We start from the raw sequence: 15,767 nt of genomic DNA, 5'->3' as shown, positions 1-15,767 counted from the left end.
CAAAGTAAATTATATCAAAAATTCAAGTTTTAATCTCAAATTCGCATTTACCCTACCCATTTTCTTGGACTATATATTAATATCGTAATATTGATTCCAAACACATCAAACCAATGAGATGTTTTATAAATCTCATTGTAACTGTACTCGTTTCAAACACTGTTACTGACGTTATTTAAAATTTAGTTATGTATCGTTATCTCTGTTTTTTCTAATAAATAAGTTCTAGTTACTTAAAACTTTGACTCCTGCTCCTGTCTTAGTTAGCGACACGCTAAGAAGATACGATACGATCTCTCAGCCTATAACCTAACTATTTCTATACAGGCATCCATTTTACATTATTTATTTACCTTCTATTTCAATGGTACAATAAAAAACGCAGCATGTAGAAAAAATCCGAGTTACCGAAAACCATTCATACAAAGTTTAAATGTTGTTTCATTTTCATACCTTTAAAAAGGTCTCATTCCCCGAACTTTTATACCAATTAAAATCCCATTCTCAATACCAAAAACACATAGAAGGCAATGAAGGGGGATTCCAAAAAACGTATTGCTCCTATTAAGCAGCGGCGAGGGCCATTGATTTTATTAAACATTCACATACCGAATAAAACAAATGTGCCTTCAAAGACATTTATTGAATTATTTCGTAATTATTGTACATTCTCCTGTCTCGCTCGATTGACTTTGAAACGTGCCTCGAATACAAACGAACCCGTATACACGCTCCGATTGCAAACCCCTTAGATTTGGATCAGGTTAGATTAAATCTACATCGATTTTTAAATTAATTAACACGAACAGAAGTTCCCAATCGAGATTGAATTCTTAAACAAATTTCGAGCATTTGTCAGATTTCGAGAGTCGTAACGGAAAGAAACTGGTTTTTGAAATATGTTTACTTTTTTAACTTTCTGTCAACTTTTTATTTTAATATTTAACCAATACACGTAGGATCATTTTCAACAATGAAATCAGTTTCAATAATATATATCAACATCATCATCATCAGCCCATATATATGTTCCCACTGCTGGAACACAGGCCTCCTATGAGGGTTCAGGCCATAATCCACTACGCTGGCCAAGTGCAGATTGGCAGATATCACATGTCGTCGAACTTTTGATTCTTGGACATGCCGTTTCCTTACGATGTTTTCTTTCACCGTTTTAATCAGTGGTGTTATCCACATGTGCAGATAAATTAAAAAATCAATTTATTTCCTGCACGCTCGCCCGGTTACGAACCCCGACTTATCGATTTTGAAGCCCGAGGCGCTCACCACTGAGCCATCACTGCTTGTTTTGTAATATATACATTTGTAAATTTTGCTTTACAAATAGTGACCATTTTATTTAAAGAAATCATATATCATACAAGAACATATATGTTTAAATTTAAAGTCCATTTAAATTATAATAAAATATGTACTCTAAGTTGCAATACTTAAGGGTATTAAAATATTAACATTTACTAACCATACGCTTACATCAGATAAATTTAAATAAATTATATTACACAGTTTATGCAGAGCCAACATAAACGTGAAAATGTTTTCAAATTGCAAAAATAACATTCAACATAATATAACAGTCACCAGAAATTCGGAAACGACTGATTTGTATATTCGTTGAAATATTTATAAGAAAAAAAACCTTAGATGAGTGACCGCTAATAGCGTTATTTTGACAACATATGCACTTCAAAAGTTCCAATTAATATTTTAAAAACACAAATATACATATCATAGGGAATTACGCACTTATGTAGTATGTTAATCTTAATAAATCAATATCATCTTTGAAGCTTTTTTAATTATAGATTTTCATTAAATTATATTATTAACGCATAATATACTTATCTTACGAGTAATTTACTTAATAGCTGTGCACTACGACAGACGATCGTAACGAAATTATAAGGGTTCTGTTTACCTCAATGCATATTGCAATACGCAAATAAAAGCAAATACAGAATTAACATTTTTGTATTGCGAAATCGACGATCCTTTTTGCAAGTTATTAATAGAATTACCAGTTCAATAAAGTCCTCTATTCGAAGAACTATTTGCAAGGGAAAACAAATGTAGGTTATCAGAAGCTTATCGTATACGTAATACCTAGGACGCCTAATGAATCACGATGTAAGCCTATCAACTAAGTGCTCTAGCATTGTTTTTTGTTACAAGTTTGGAATATTTACAATTTTGCATTCTTAAAAACCTTTTTTATCTTTTTTAATTCACATTGCAGTTAATTTAATTAATAATTCTTATTATTCTGTTAATAAAAAAGGAGGAAACTATAAGAAAGATTCAATTGGTATAAAAAATTAAAGTCCCAACTGGCAACTAATTAATACGAAATATTTCACTTTTAATTGACATATCCTGTAGGCCCCCATTTGTGAGTTTGTAGATGAGATAATTTTTAAATAGTGCTTTTAGATGGCATATTTTTTTTTTTGCTTTTGGAGATTATTCTTCCATCTTAAATTTTTAAATAACAAAATAATTATTTCATTAAATAAATATCTAGCATCGAGCATATCTACACTTAAACACTAATAACAACTAATGTATTGTGGGAGTCGAGCACGCTTCGGCACGAATTGGGCCAGCTCGCACCGGGGAAGTACCACACCCCCACAGAAAACCGGCGTGAAATAGTGGCATGCCACTGTGTTTCGTGCGGTGAGTGGGGGAGCCGGAGGCCCGTTTCCTTTTCCTCACCCGTCCTAGTCCATTCCTTCTTTCCAGTCGTTAATCCATTCCTTTTCCCTTATCCCAAAAAAGTGGGCAGCGCATTCGCAGAGGCCCAACCTTTGCGAATGTTCATGGGCGGTAGTGATCGCTTACCATCAGGCGAACCACCAGCACAGTTGCCCGCTATGACATAAAAAAAAATATACTAAGATAATTGTGAGTGTATGACATAAAAAAAATGTACTAAAATATTATGTAATAGTATTGAATTTTAATTATTACACATACGTACATAGACGTATGTATTGTTCTTATTTTAGGTAGGTATAGATATAGCATTCAAGTGATACAAAAATGTTGTTTGTGTTAACAAGCTTTGTAGCTTCGTCTTAGCTACATTAAAACTTTAGCTTATCTCTTTTGTGTAATTTGAAGTTTCGTACTTAAACATACTGTATACCACTAGTAAATAGTAGTCTCAAATATGAAAAGAGTCATCTTAAGTTTTTATATCAAAACAACTAACAAACTGGAACTAAGTTAACTTTCAAAAGTTTCTTGATAAAGCTGGTAAGTATTGTCCTAATTACAATTTTACCTTTGTTTCCATTGTTTTTTTTTAAAATAGCCAATTTTATTTGAATAATGTTAATTAAGTACTGATATCGACGACATTTGACATCTGCCAACACGCACTTGGCCAGCGTGGTGGATTATGGCCTGAACCCTCATAGGAGGCATGTGTCCCAGCAGTGGGAACATATATGGGCTAATGATGGTGATGATGAAGTACTGATCACATATTAATAAAATAAAAGTTTAAGTCCAGACATAAATGTGATATTGTGATACATAGCACGTATAACATAAACTCATCGCTTTAACATTAACGTAACCGAATTCGATACCCGCATGCAATGCGCAAGCGCCGACGCCGACGTCACCTTCGCAAACTTTTGGCCCGCAAAAGCGCACCGGGCGACGGGCCGACAAGTGTGAATTGCCTACATGCTTGCTGTCGCACTGCATTGCTTTGAAACGTGCACGCAGAAACGAGCTTACGGTCACACGGTTAGGCGCGCCTAATGAGAAAGTTTATCGAGCGTTTATTGCGTAGTTCAGCGGGAAGCTCCGCCGCGTCGCCAGAGGCGCTCCCGCCGCAGGTGCGCCCCCCGCGCCCCGCCGCCGAGCCACTACGACGCAGCTTTCTTTAGTACGCGCCACTTCACGCCAGTCGACTGTCAACCACGGAGGCTAGCGGTTGCCTCGCATACCACGCTTCCTAGAAAAAGCGCCGCGCCAAGTGTAAACACGCACTGACCGTGCACTGTTTCTGTTCGCGAATCTATGGAACACCAATTCGCGCCTAGTGTCTCCTCGTGGCGAGCCAATGGATTTGTTGTGTACGAATTTGTTTTTATGTTTCTGTTATAGTTATGAATGTGACGCGTATAGCGGTGTAGTGTCCGGCAACCGGTGATCTGATCATCAAAAGGAATAATGGATGTTAACTTCATCATACTGTGCAAAACGGGTTCTATCTGGCGAGGTTACTGAAGCCACTGAATCTACATACGGCTACTGTCTGTCGCCGGCCGGCTTTTGGCTATGATCGCTATCTCGTTGGATTTATCAAATAAGTACAGCGACATAAATGGAGACAGCTAGCGGTGTCACATTTCCATATTCACTGAATGTCAACAAACTATTATGTATTCATTTGGTCAGCAGATACTTAATGTGCGCTTAAATCTTGCCGGTTTTGCAATTTCTATAAACAAATTTGATTTCAGAGCTTGTCTGAATAAAATTAGTATAGATATTAACTAAACATAATAATTTGAAACTGTTTGCTATTTCTTTGCTTACAATTATATCCAAAAAGTTTTAGTTGTAATTGAAACCAACACTTCCCTGATCAAAGAAGTTCAAAAGCTGTATAATTCTTATGCAAATGCAATAGATTTAGCTCGAGGATGCTATCAATTAATGCCATCTGTACCTAGTGCCCTAGTTAGACAAAAGACAGCGCAAGATGTTACGGTATGCGAAGTTCTCAGAATAGCCACTCGTGTCACTTTATTTATATTCTAATAAAACATAACTAAATCACACACTTAATTTTCTTCAGCTATGTATTAAATGAAAATGTTATAAGTTTAAAAAATGTAAAACACTTCAATACCATCACCGATTTAAGGAATATAAATGTTCCAGCTTTAAGTAATTTTAAATTTCCATCAATTTATAAAAAAAATTAAAAATAGCTAATGAGAGGGCAAACACATTTACTATTTGTAAATCCACAATAAAAAGAATTTTAATTTTTCAACATAGACTTCAAAAACATTTTAAAATCGATATCAACAAAGACTTCCAAAGATATCATAAGAAATACAGTTTTGAAATATTTTTATTAAGATAGTTTTGATGAATAAAACTAAAAAGAAATCTGTTAATAACAAAAGAAAGATTTAGAATCGTTTTATATGCGTTTCAATTATGACACCGATAAAACAAATTTATGTAAAACCATATCAATTTACGTCAGCTTTGATTAGACTATAGTGTGATAAGCGAAGTTTTTACAACTGGAAAGAGATAACAAATTCACATGTATCACAATAGCGCTCTCAACATTCACATTAGAATAATTTATTACATTGAATCTAACACTATATAAATCCAATATGATTGCATATGATTGTTTAAATAAGAGCTGTGTACACGGCAAACGAAGTGAAAGGCCCACTTTCTCTAGCCCTCAGGCCCTTATGATAGCTCCGTTGCAGAATTTCCCACTACGACAAACAACGATAGATATCAGTTACAGAGATTATAAATAAAATTATTAGCCGTAGCGAGATTATCTTTTACTTGATGTTGTTTGCAAGTTTGTTTTCTAACAAGGAGAAAGTGACTATGTTTGAACTTTTCATCGGGCCTTACTTTGTTTGTTAAAGATTTTCCGTGTTTAATATATATAACAATTTCATTCGTTATCAAATACACAAAGAACACGTAAAATAACGGTGTAAATTTCTCACATTCTCAAACCTGAACTAGTTAATATCGATTCATGAGATCTAATCTGGAATTTGTTTTTTCTGATAGCCGTACTATCGAATTTACTTCGGTCCGTTAGACGCCTAATAACAAGAGTTTATTCTTTCGATCCTCACGCTCGATGTATGTCGGTCAACACAATTCCATTGTTCATCTTTGATTTAAGCGTTGATTTATTCCTAAGAGTGACTTCCTAATTCTATATGCTTTCTAAAATTGTCTTCCGTTACGTGTTCCCGTTATAATTAAGATAATGTATACAGCTTGCAGGCAGTCACGCGCAAATCGAGTCTAATTGATTTGATCTTTCTCAGTATAAAGTAGAATATACGTGAACTTAAAGGTAACTTACGAGCTCCTAAGTGCCTTTACGCAAGCTCGACTTATATAAGTAATTTGTGATTCTTGCGTAATAGAATCGTTCGATTTCGTTAACTTGCGAGCATTAAGATCGTATAATAAACAAACTGAACATTTTGCTTTATCAATATTCGATTTCAAATTATTTTCATAAACGAAAGGAAGGTACCTACCATTTATCATTTGCATTATCGCGGTGTATTGATATGGTAATCGATATTTATCGCGTAAATCTGAGATAAACTACTCTCACCGACTTCTATTCACGTGCACGATTTTACCTGTGACTGTAATTTAAATCTAGAGTTTTCAGAATACTTTAACAAATAGTACAAAAGATTAATTAAAAAACAGGTCTGTTGAACGCACAGACAAAGATGAAAAATTAATGTACAAGTAAAAGTAGAACAGTAAATTTTCATCTTTGAGAGAAGGCTAATGATGCGAGTCAAGTTTAACAAAACCACGATTAACCCATTTTACGAGCAGAAAGCAGAGCCTATCACTGAATGGCCTTCTCATATTGAGTAACAGATAATAATCTATCATAACATTATTATCTGTCGATATTATAGTCTAGTCTAGGCCATAGTCGGCACAACTTGGTCTCTCGCCAATGTCTGTTGCCAAGTGCATTGAGGGTGCCACTGCCCTTTCAATTGATAATACCCACTGAATATATTCTGATTCATAATTAGGAAAAAATTTTTCATTATGCAATACAATACCAACACTTGCTTAGCATAATAAAATAATTCAACCGCATTAGAAATTGATGAGGATACCTCTGGGTAAATGCCAAGTATATTTGCCAAAAGAGTTTTAACTGTGACATTTTATGCAAACTAACTAAAGTAACAAGCCAAATAAGGAAATGGAGGAATCTATTTTTAAAACTTATTTTTATGTAAATTTGGAAAATACCTGAGCATTTACTGTAGCGCTCAACCTTTATAAAATCTCGATAGCCCTTGTTGCGCGTCTGCCAGAAGTCTTGCCAAATATCTATAGTTGTTTCGCCATTACCTAATACATACCATATATTAGGAATTATATTCTCCAACGTGATAAATCCTTTAGGAATTGATGCAATAAGAAATCGTGTTAACTTATCATGCATTACGATATTTCAACAACTTAAGACCAGCCTTTTGCATAAATGCATGCCCTGCATTCAATTCCCTCGAATTTATCTTGATTTATAACAATGACATTTTGTGCTGTCCTTAAACAGGTATAATTATGGGTAATAATTACACCGTTCAAATTATGCTTGTTGAATATTGATGTTTAATACGGCCGTATTTAAAATTAGTCCTGGTAGAGTTAAGGTGGCAGGTAAGAAGGGTGGCGCGGCGCGGGGGGAGGGTTCTTCCGTCGACGTTAACAGCTGTCATAGCAGCTGCTTCGATGGATCGCACGTGCGACTACACCTATTATTTAGGCCATTTTTTAATTTTTCGAATGTTACGGAAGGTCCTAAACAAGGAAACACCTTTATATCCAACCAATCGTAAACGAGATAGCAGATGCGTGTATCAATCTTCTATACTTTGTATTAGAGGCTCCGAAGAAGGATTTATAACGGCTGGCATAATGACATGTGCTATGTATTTATTGTTATAAACATTTCGATGCAACGTTTTGACATGAGTTTCCACCGCTGCACGTGACGTTTGTTTATGAGCCAATTCAAGGCCACTTGCATATTGCGACGTTATTCAGTACATACACTACTAATAGGAAACGTATAAAATTGTGCTTAAACATTTACGTCAATACACCGAACTTATAAAAACTGTTTGAAAAAACATACCGCGAATATAACAGCAGATGTTTGTTTTTGAACCATGGCATAAACATTTTGTACATGATATATATTAATCATATTACAAAAATATTAATTATATTTAACAATTTTGTATTTTGTATATCTAGATATAGAATTTATAACTACTTTTGTAGAAAATATTCTTAGGTACACATACACAGATACACATAATTAGATATAACTATGTATTGGTAGCACCGACAATCTAAACGTTATAGTAAATATCCAATAATAGTAGAACTGATATAATAACTTTCTAACTTTTACATTCAAGCAAATTTTTTTCACAAACACTTATCGTAAAATCTTCCACCATTAATTGAAACTCTTTTGCACACCTATGGGGTACCGTTTTACATATAAATCGAATGAATTATAGAACAGCGCGCACAAGCCTCTGTAACAAATATAATAGGGTAATAACTATTTATGGAACAATAGTGAATCGCTTACTTGAAAATCAAATACCACAACGGCATTGCACCTTCTGACCCGAGCCGCAATGCAGTTTGCTGACACTACACCAAGCTATACGTTTTTATTTCAAAACCTACCATTAATAAAGGCTATAGAAATGTTAATGACCTTTTTGTTTATAAAACGGAAAGCTAAACAATCATAATATTGCTCTGCACATATTCGTGTGATGCAATCGATTCCGATGCCATTCAATTCGGTCCGTTTCGTGACATGGCATTTTAAAATTGTAAAAGGTCATGCATCAAATAATACGAATTGATCAAATGGAACGTTTCCGTTATTAATTTAGCAACTGAGAAAGATAAATACGTTGACGTAGACCGAGACATAATTACTTTTTATTTTGTAGGTAATCGACTAATGATTTAGAACACCAGTGCCTTAGTGATAAATTGACTTTGGATCGTATCGGAACAGTTTGCAGACGGAACGTTACTGTGATATCTCCTGTGATGTGCGAAACAATCTTTGAATATTTTTATATGTGATTTACCTGTGCCCAGTACAAACCGAGTACAAAAAAAACGGATAGAGTTTATATATTTACATTGGAACAATGAAAGAGGAGTGCAAATTGTGCAATGCTAATGGTTGGTGTGGGAGTCAGGGGACGACGGACTTTTCCATCAGCTCGCTGATGAGGCCAGCGGTGCACCACCAGGGACAAATGGATCCGAGGCATGATGCCGTACTTCTCTCCGCGTACCTGTTCAAATTAGGTGATTATCCATTATATCCGCTTCACGATTACTTCTCCAACGTCGGTGAGTATCGTGCACATAGACTTAGACTTCGCACCCCAATTAACACTTGGAACTAATAAATTGTAGATGTAGTAATTAGATGTACAGTACTAAAACATACTCACTGCTTGGTAGAGCTCATTTATAAGTGCGATGTTACATTTAAAAAAATGTTGTATATATAGACCGTGCCTAATTCCCTGTGTACTACTGGTTAACAACCAATTTAAAGTGTTAGTTTAAGCATCTTAAACGGTGATTATCCACTTAAGTTTATTACGTATGAGTGGTGTTTCAGTGATGTTTTAACAGGTGTTATTGAAGAATCTATTTAAAATTGTTTATGGTCAGTATTAAAATCTATCTATGGAACTGCTTCGAACTTTTCGATGACTCGATGCGGCTTCTTTCGATATAGAAAATAATTGTATTGTTGGGTATTTCATTGTACTGGTTTATCTAAGCCTTACCACAGCTTGCGTAGTTACACACAACGGTTCAAAATAACTGCATTAAATAACTTCAAAATAACGTTGTCAATTAAAAATCACATTATAGTCAAGTTTTGTTTGAGAATTTTTCATTTATATAATTTCCACATAATACAATTGTGTACTTACAAATCCAATGTATATAAGTACGACAAATTCTGCGCTGGTAAGTGACGTCATTAAAATTTATTGAATAATCTTATCTAAGAATATATGAAACATTACAAAAATTACTAAATTTAAAGTTAGCATACCTACAAATATAAAATCTACTTGGGTGCATTCATTAAATCGTATGCAATGATTCAGTATAAAAATACGACAGGAAAAACTTACAATAATAGAAATAGGTACCTATTTAATTATTTAAGTAAAAATTAAACTTTTGGCGGCAAACATTTGGTATGATATGAGCAATTTGCGTCATGAACATGTTTTGTTGTTATTGGCTTATTGTTTCTGACATGCCGACACAGTGACGTTTGTTAGTACCAATTAAAAATATAATGTAAATTATCACTGATTTAGTCGCATACATTATGTGACTAAATGATTTATACCAATTAGACATAAATATTTTAAACTCCAAAATATCATGTAAAGCGAAAGATGTTCTGTCTATAGTTACACTTGAAACAGTTATTTTTTTTTTCGAAAATCAACCATTAAAACGTTGAATGTTTTTAACCGCAGTTTGATCCATATGTTTTCAATAACCACTGAACCGGGAAAGTTAATCATTAATATTTTATTAATAAATTTTCAATATACAGCGAAAAAGTAGTAAGTTTAGTACAAAAACGTGGTTTATATTATAAAAAAAAACGTTACAATTGCAGTTCGAAGTATGATTTTGTAATGCCAAGTATATTGTTAACTACTGCATCCTGCGGTTTCACTCGCGTTAATGAGTTTTGACTTTACAACGTAAATAGCCTTAGTTATTCCTTATGATGAATGTCATAAGAAACAACTAAGATATTAACGTTTATAAGCTATCTACCAATGGAAGTCCCCTCAAGAAACATGTAACGTCTATAGGTATTATACACCCGGATGTATTTAATAAAAAGCGGCTATATTAATTTTAATATTTAACAGATACTCCATTTTTTTATTATTTATGTAGATTAAAACTATAATAATCTGTGCGATGAGTAATATAATTGATTCATTGTGATGCAATAAAACTCAAGCATTGCATTGGTCTAGAAAGTTTCTGAGTTCTAATTAATGTTAAAATGTTAAAATTTGTATCAAGATAAATTATATAATTATATAAACATACTTTATAGCAATAACCCGCGTTATTCCAAGAACAAATAACTGTTTAATTGTATAAAGTTGCCATTCTGAAGAAATATGACAATAATAAATTTAATGTAATCAATTAGCAACTAAGACACTTGAGTAATGAACAATAATTTAATTAAATGAGATTGCAATACAATTAATCAGACAATGTCAATTCATTTATAATATTACGACCCTTTAAAATGTCCCGTATAATAAACATGTTATTGATCATAACAATGACGTGAGTTTATGATTTCATTTCAACCTAAATCTTTTGGGACACTAATCTCTTTATACACATATAAATATTAATTTAATCAAATTCAGCTAAGCCAATACAAAACACATAATATGTTTAGAAATTAAAGACTTAAATTATTAACCCGACGTTTCGAACACTTTACACTCGCTTAAAAGTATTTAATTTCTAAATGTATAATACCCGCGTAAAATCAAACACAAGAAAAAACTACATAATATGTTATTGTAACACATTGTTTATTTTGGCAACGCATTAAAGATTTCCATGTTTACGTGTGTAATATTTATGCGGCCTTATTAAATGCGTTTTGACTAAACAATAGCAATGAATTAATTAATTTTAAGGCACAACCTTAACTTATTGCCGACCTCGCACACATCCGTGAGCCGATCCGGACATTTAGTTATCAATTTAGCTACCGTTCATTTTGTCATTTAATCATGTACCTAATGTTGCTATTTGAATATAAGATTCTTTTATTAATATAAATTTATTTAATTTTTATAATAACTGTATGTTTATGTAGTAGATGTATAAGACACTATAGTTTTTATTGTGAAGTGGAAAACAGATTTAAATATTATATAAACAATATTTTTATTATTATGAATTAAAGACTATATGTAAGAAAAGAACTGAAAGAAAGAAATATGAAAAAAGTAATACAGTTTTTATGTTTGTTTTTATAAATGCGAGACTTCTTAAGAATATCGAATATAGATACCTACTTGGAAAGAAAACAAATTTATCTTACATAAATCTGAGTGTCTGTGCAAAAAACATTCCTAACATTAATCTTCTTCCCTCGATATCTTAAAATATCGGATAATTTTACAATAATATTCCGTTACCGAACATAATTTTATTACTTACCAGTGTTACGCAATCAAAATGCGCGGTAAATACTAAACGAAATCGTTGAAAACGTTTACGACTCAAAATAAGTACCTACGTTTTGTACTGCGATTAGCAAGCTGTTATTTATAGTCTGTGCCTGTTTTAAATAAACGCGGCCACAGACATTCTGTCAAACTTATGTCTAACAGTGATTCGGTAAAAATATAAATACTAGCGTTCCGCCACGGCTACGCCCGTGGTACATATATACGTAGTATATTCTGTCACTCGGGGAAGATGCAACTTTCTAATGTTATAGGATTTTTGAAATAGATCCATTTACTTTTGGAGTAATATAACAAACATACAACGAAAAACACAAATATATCCTTTTTGTAAACAAGATAGCGCTCGAATATAAAAGTCTAAAATTACTTTTTTTTCTCTTATAATCCCTGTTATAGACCGTATTTACATAAGTACAAACATGTGTATCTATTTATAACTCTTCAAAAGCATAAACCTATGTACTCTGCTACTATAATTATATAAAATAGCTATTGTTATACTACAATAAAAGATCCGTTATAATCTATGATAAACCGCACTCACTGAAAAAATGGGGAAATCAATATGCAGATTGTGAAATAAAAAAAAACTTCGTACGTAGTTAAATTGAAAGTATTTTTTATATGCAACGAGTCACAAATTAAGGTCTGTAAAGTCGATAACTGGGCAGTAAGTAGAGTGATGTCACGGTGCTCTACAGATGAGTCAGGAAATCTGATTCCCATTACGGATTGTAACAGGAAAATAACAATCCCTGATCTTATTGCGTTTCAGAAATAATTTGTAACAAACATCAATATTTAATTTGTACGAATTTATATGACATTACTATTATTATATATGAGGAAATATGCTTTTATTGATTTATTTATTCAGATTCAAAATAACTTGGTAAATAAAGATGATTGATGTTTTGTGTTTTTTCTCCGATCTTAAACGGTAAATCGATAAAATTTATGCAAACACGTGCGAGTCATATAAAAATAATAGACGATATTCTGTTCAATTTCAATTTGCCAATAAGAGTATAGCCTATAAAATCACTGAACGTCAAATATTTATACGTATCTGAAATAAAGTGTTCATAAAACTGCGGAGTAAATAACAAAACACTCGAAAAATAATGACAGCGGTACTTACAATGCGCGGGGCGGTTCGAGCTTTGACGCGACTCCAGGCTAGTGCCGCCGCTCAGATATTTCACTCGTTGAATAAAAACTAAATTAAACAAAGTCGTTGCATTATATAAAGAGGATTTGAATGTATTTATGGGACTGGTGTATATTTCTGTTTATATTCTATTCGTAATATGAGGGCATAAAAGTAAAAAATAACGTTTCATAATGTGCTTTTATTTGTGCTATTTGCCTGCCTACATATGTACGCAATGTAGAAGTATGTATTCAAAACACACTTTCTTATCAACACTCCTTATCTAATTCCAATTAGGAAAGATAAGTGAAGCGATATTATGTAAATATAATAAAAGAAATTAGCGACATTTTTATCGTAAGCTACATTACATTTCCTTTGATTAATAATAATTGATAGGTTTTGTGTCCTTATTACATCGCGGTCATGCGCGTAATAAGGTTTTAAGGCGCATAAGACATTTCCATATTAATATTATACAGAATAAACTTTTGTATTTTGTATGTTTATAACGTATCCACGCAAAAACCAATAGACCATTTTCAAAAATTCTTTCACCATTAGAAATCTGCAACTTCACTGAGTAACAGTTTATATACGTCTCAAGGGCGAAGCCGGGACGAACAGCTAGTATGTAATAAATAGAGATAATTTTCACAACATTGCAACGGAAGAAAACAAATGTTATAGAATAAGTATATTTATACCTTTATTTTCTCCAATCGTCTTCTTATCTTTTATACTATATTACTAAACGTTAACTACACTTGACATATTACATTGGTGCTTTAATTTATTATTAATGTTGCATTCTTTGCATTGAGATAAAGTTTCATTGGTCAACTTCAAATTAATTCGCGATCTGTAAAATTTTAAGTCCAGAGTACACACACACGCACACGCACACACACACACACACACACACACACACACACACACACATTACACCAAACACTTTATCAGAATTCTTCTAAATAATAATAGCCACTAAATTATTCATACTATTCATAGAAAGTAACCCTCCGTAAAGTCCGAGGTGTTTATGTCCGTGCAATATAAAAAGTTACTCAAACAAGAGGCAGTAAAGCGCGGCCCTCTGATCCCTCCTCCACAGATTAGTCATTCGTTCCAATCAATGAAAACAAAACAGAATAATGTTTAAAAAAACCAGTAATAATCTTATCTTTATATATACAAGTGAAGTTACTACAGACAATATGTATACCAGATGACCTGGCAAAGTTTGTTGTAAATTACTCCTATTATTTAGGGATATGAAAAATTTATGTTGGCTCATTCACATCTATCCAAAATGCACACAAAATTCATGATAATTAGTTCAGCCGTTTCAGAGGAGTATGATAACTAACATCGTGACATTGTATGTAAATGTATGAGATGATAATAATGCTTGGTCACCAAATAATGTACAAGGATATTGAAATTGGCACAGATTCGAGCGCTGTCTAACTTCGAATTTGTTAGTTCATGTGCTATATCAATTAGAAATGATATTTTCAATAGTTTCGCGGTTCATTTATTTCAGTTGCGATACATTATATGAATATATAATACAGTAAAGGAAGCTTCATTTCTCAACGACTACTTAAGTAAAGCATTTAACGAACAAGTTTGTTAAAACTAGCTGAGCATTTAAAGTTTCGAGGGCATTAGGTTAGGCAGTTTATTTTTACGAAAACAATGTTATAACTATAACTAACAATTGTTATGTTTAACTGGAAAACTTCAACTCGAGTGAATCGTTGCAGTAACAGATAAAACTTAATTATCAGGATGTAACTTTTTGTAAGACTTTATCTGTAATTACTAATGAATTTTGTATTATATGTGTACAAGCTATCTATACTTTATAAGAACAGAAATAGCTATTATATGAATGAATCCAATCTCACTTGTAGTATTACTGTGAAATTGTAAAATAGTTCGTAGCACAAAATGACCTTTGACCCCTACCAGTGGTGCGTAAACAAACGATTGATTCATTTAACTTTCACAAAGTACTGGTAGTTTTCAATAAGTTCAATGCTTTTAAGGGACTTGCACGCTTCAAAGCATGCAATTTCGTTAAACAATAGAAAGGACTTTTCGAGCACTTCGCATATTGTCATTTGATCTTTATATAACAAGCAACTTGTTTATTATATAAGTATTTGTATGCTGTGATTGCTGAAATTAATTTTATTGAAGACTCATGTAGGAATTGATAAAAAGTCATATTTTCTTAAATATATAATTTACAAAAAAAAATTGTTGAAATATGAATTGACAGAACAATTATATAAATAAAGTCACAAAAATCCGTGCATAACATTATTGGTCTCATAAAACCTAAATAATGTAAAAACACCTTTAATAAAATCAATTCGGTAAAGCAAAACGCCTAGAGGTGTCAATTCGTTATTCATATGAACTGAACGATACCGCTGAATTATTTATTTATTGACAATAAC

General features: G+C 32.7%; 1 protein-coding gene across 2 annotated transcripts in view; it reads left to right on the top strand.

Moving 5' to 3' along the window:
- The window catches only part of LOC119832781, a 147,547-nt gene that overhangs the window by 98,580 nt on the left and 33,200 nt on the right, over window positions 1-15,767 (top strand). The window lies entirely within an intron of this gene.

Source organism: Zerene cesonia, chromosome 16 (genome assembly GCF_012273895.1).
Source record: "Zerene cesonia ecotype Mississippi chromosome 16, Zerene_cesonia_1.1, whole genome shotgun sequence".
NCBI classification, from domain to species: Eukaryota; Metazoa; Arthropoda; class Insecta; order Lepidoptera; family Pieridae; genus Zerene; species Zerene cesonia.
This window is presented reverse-complemented; position numbering and strand designations above follow the sequence as displayed.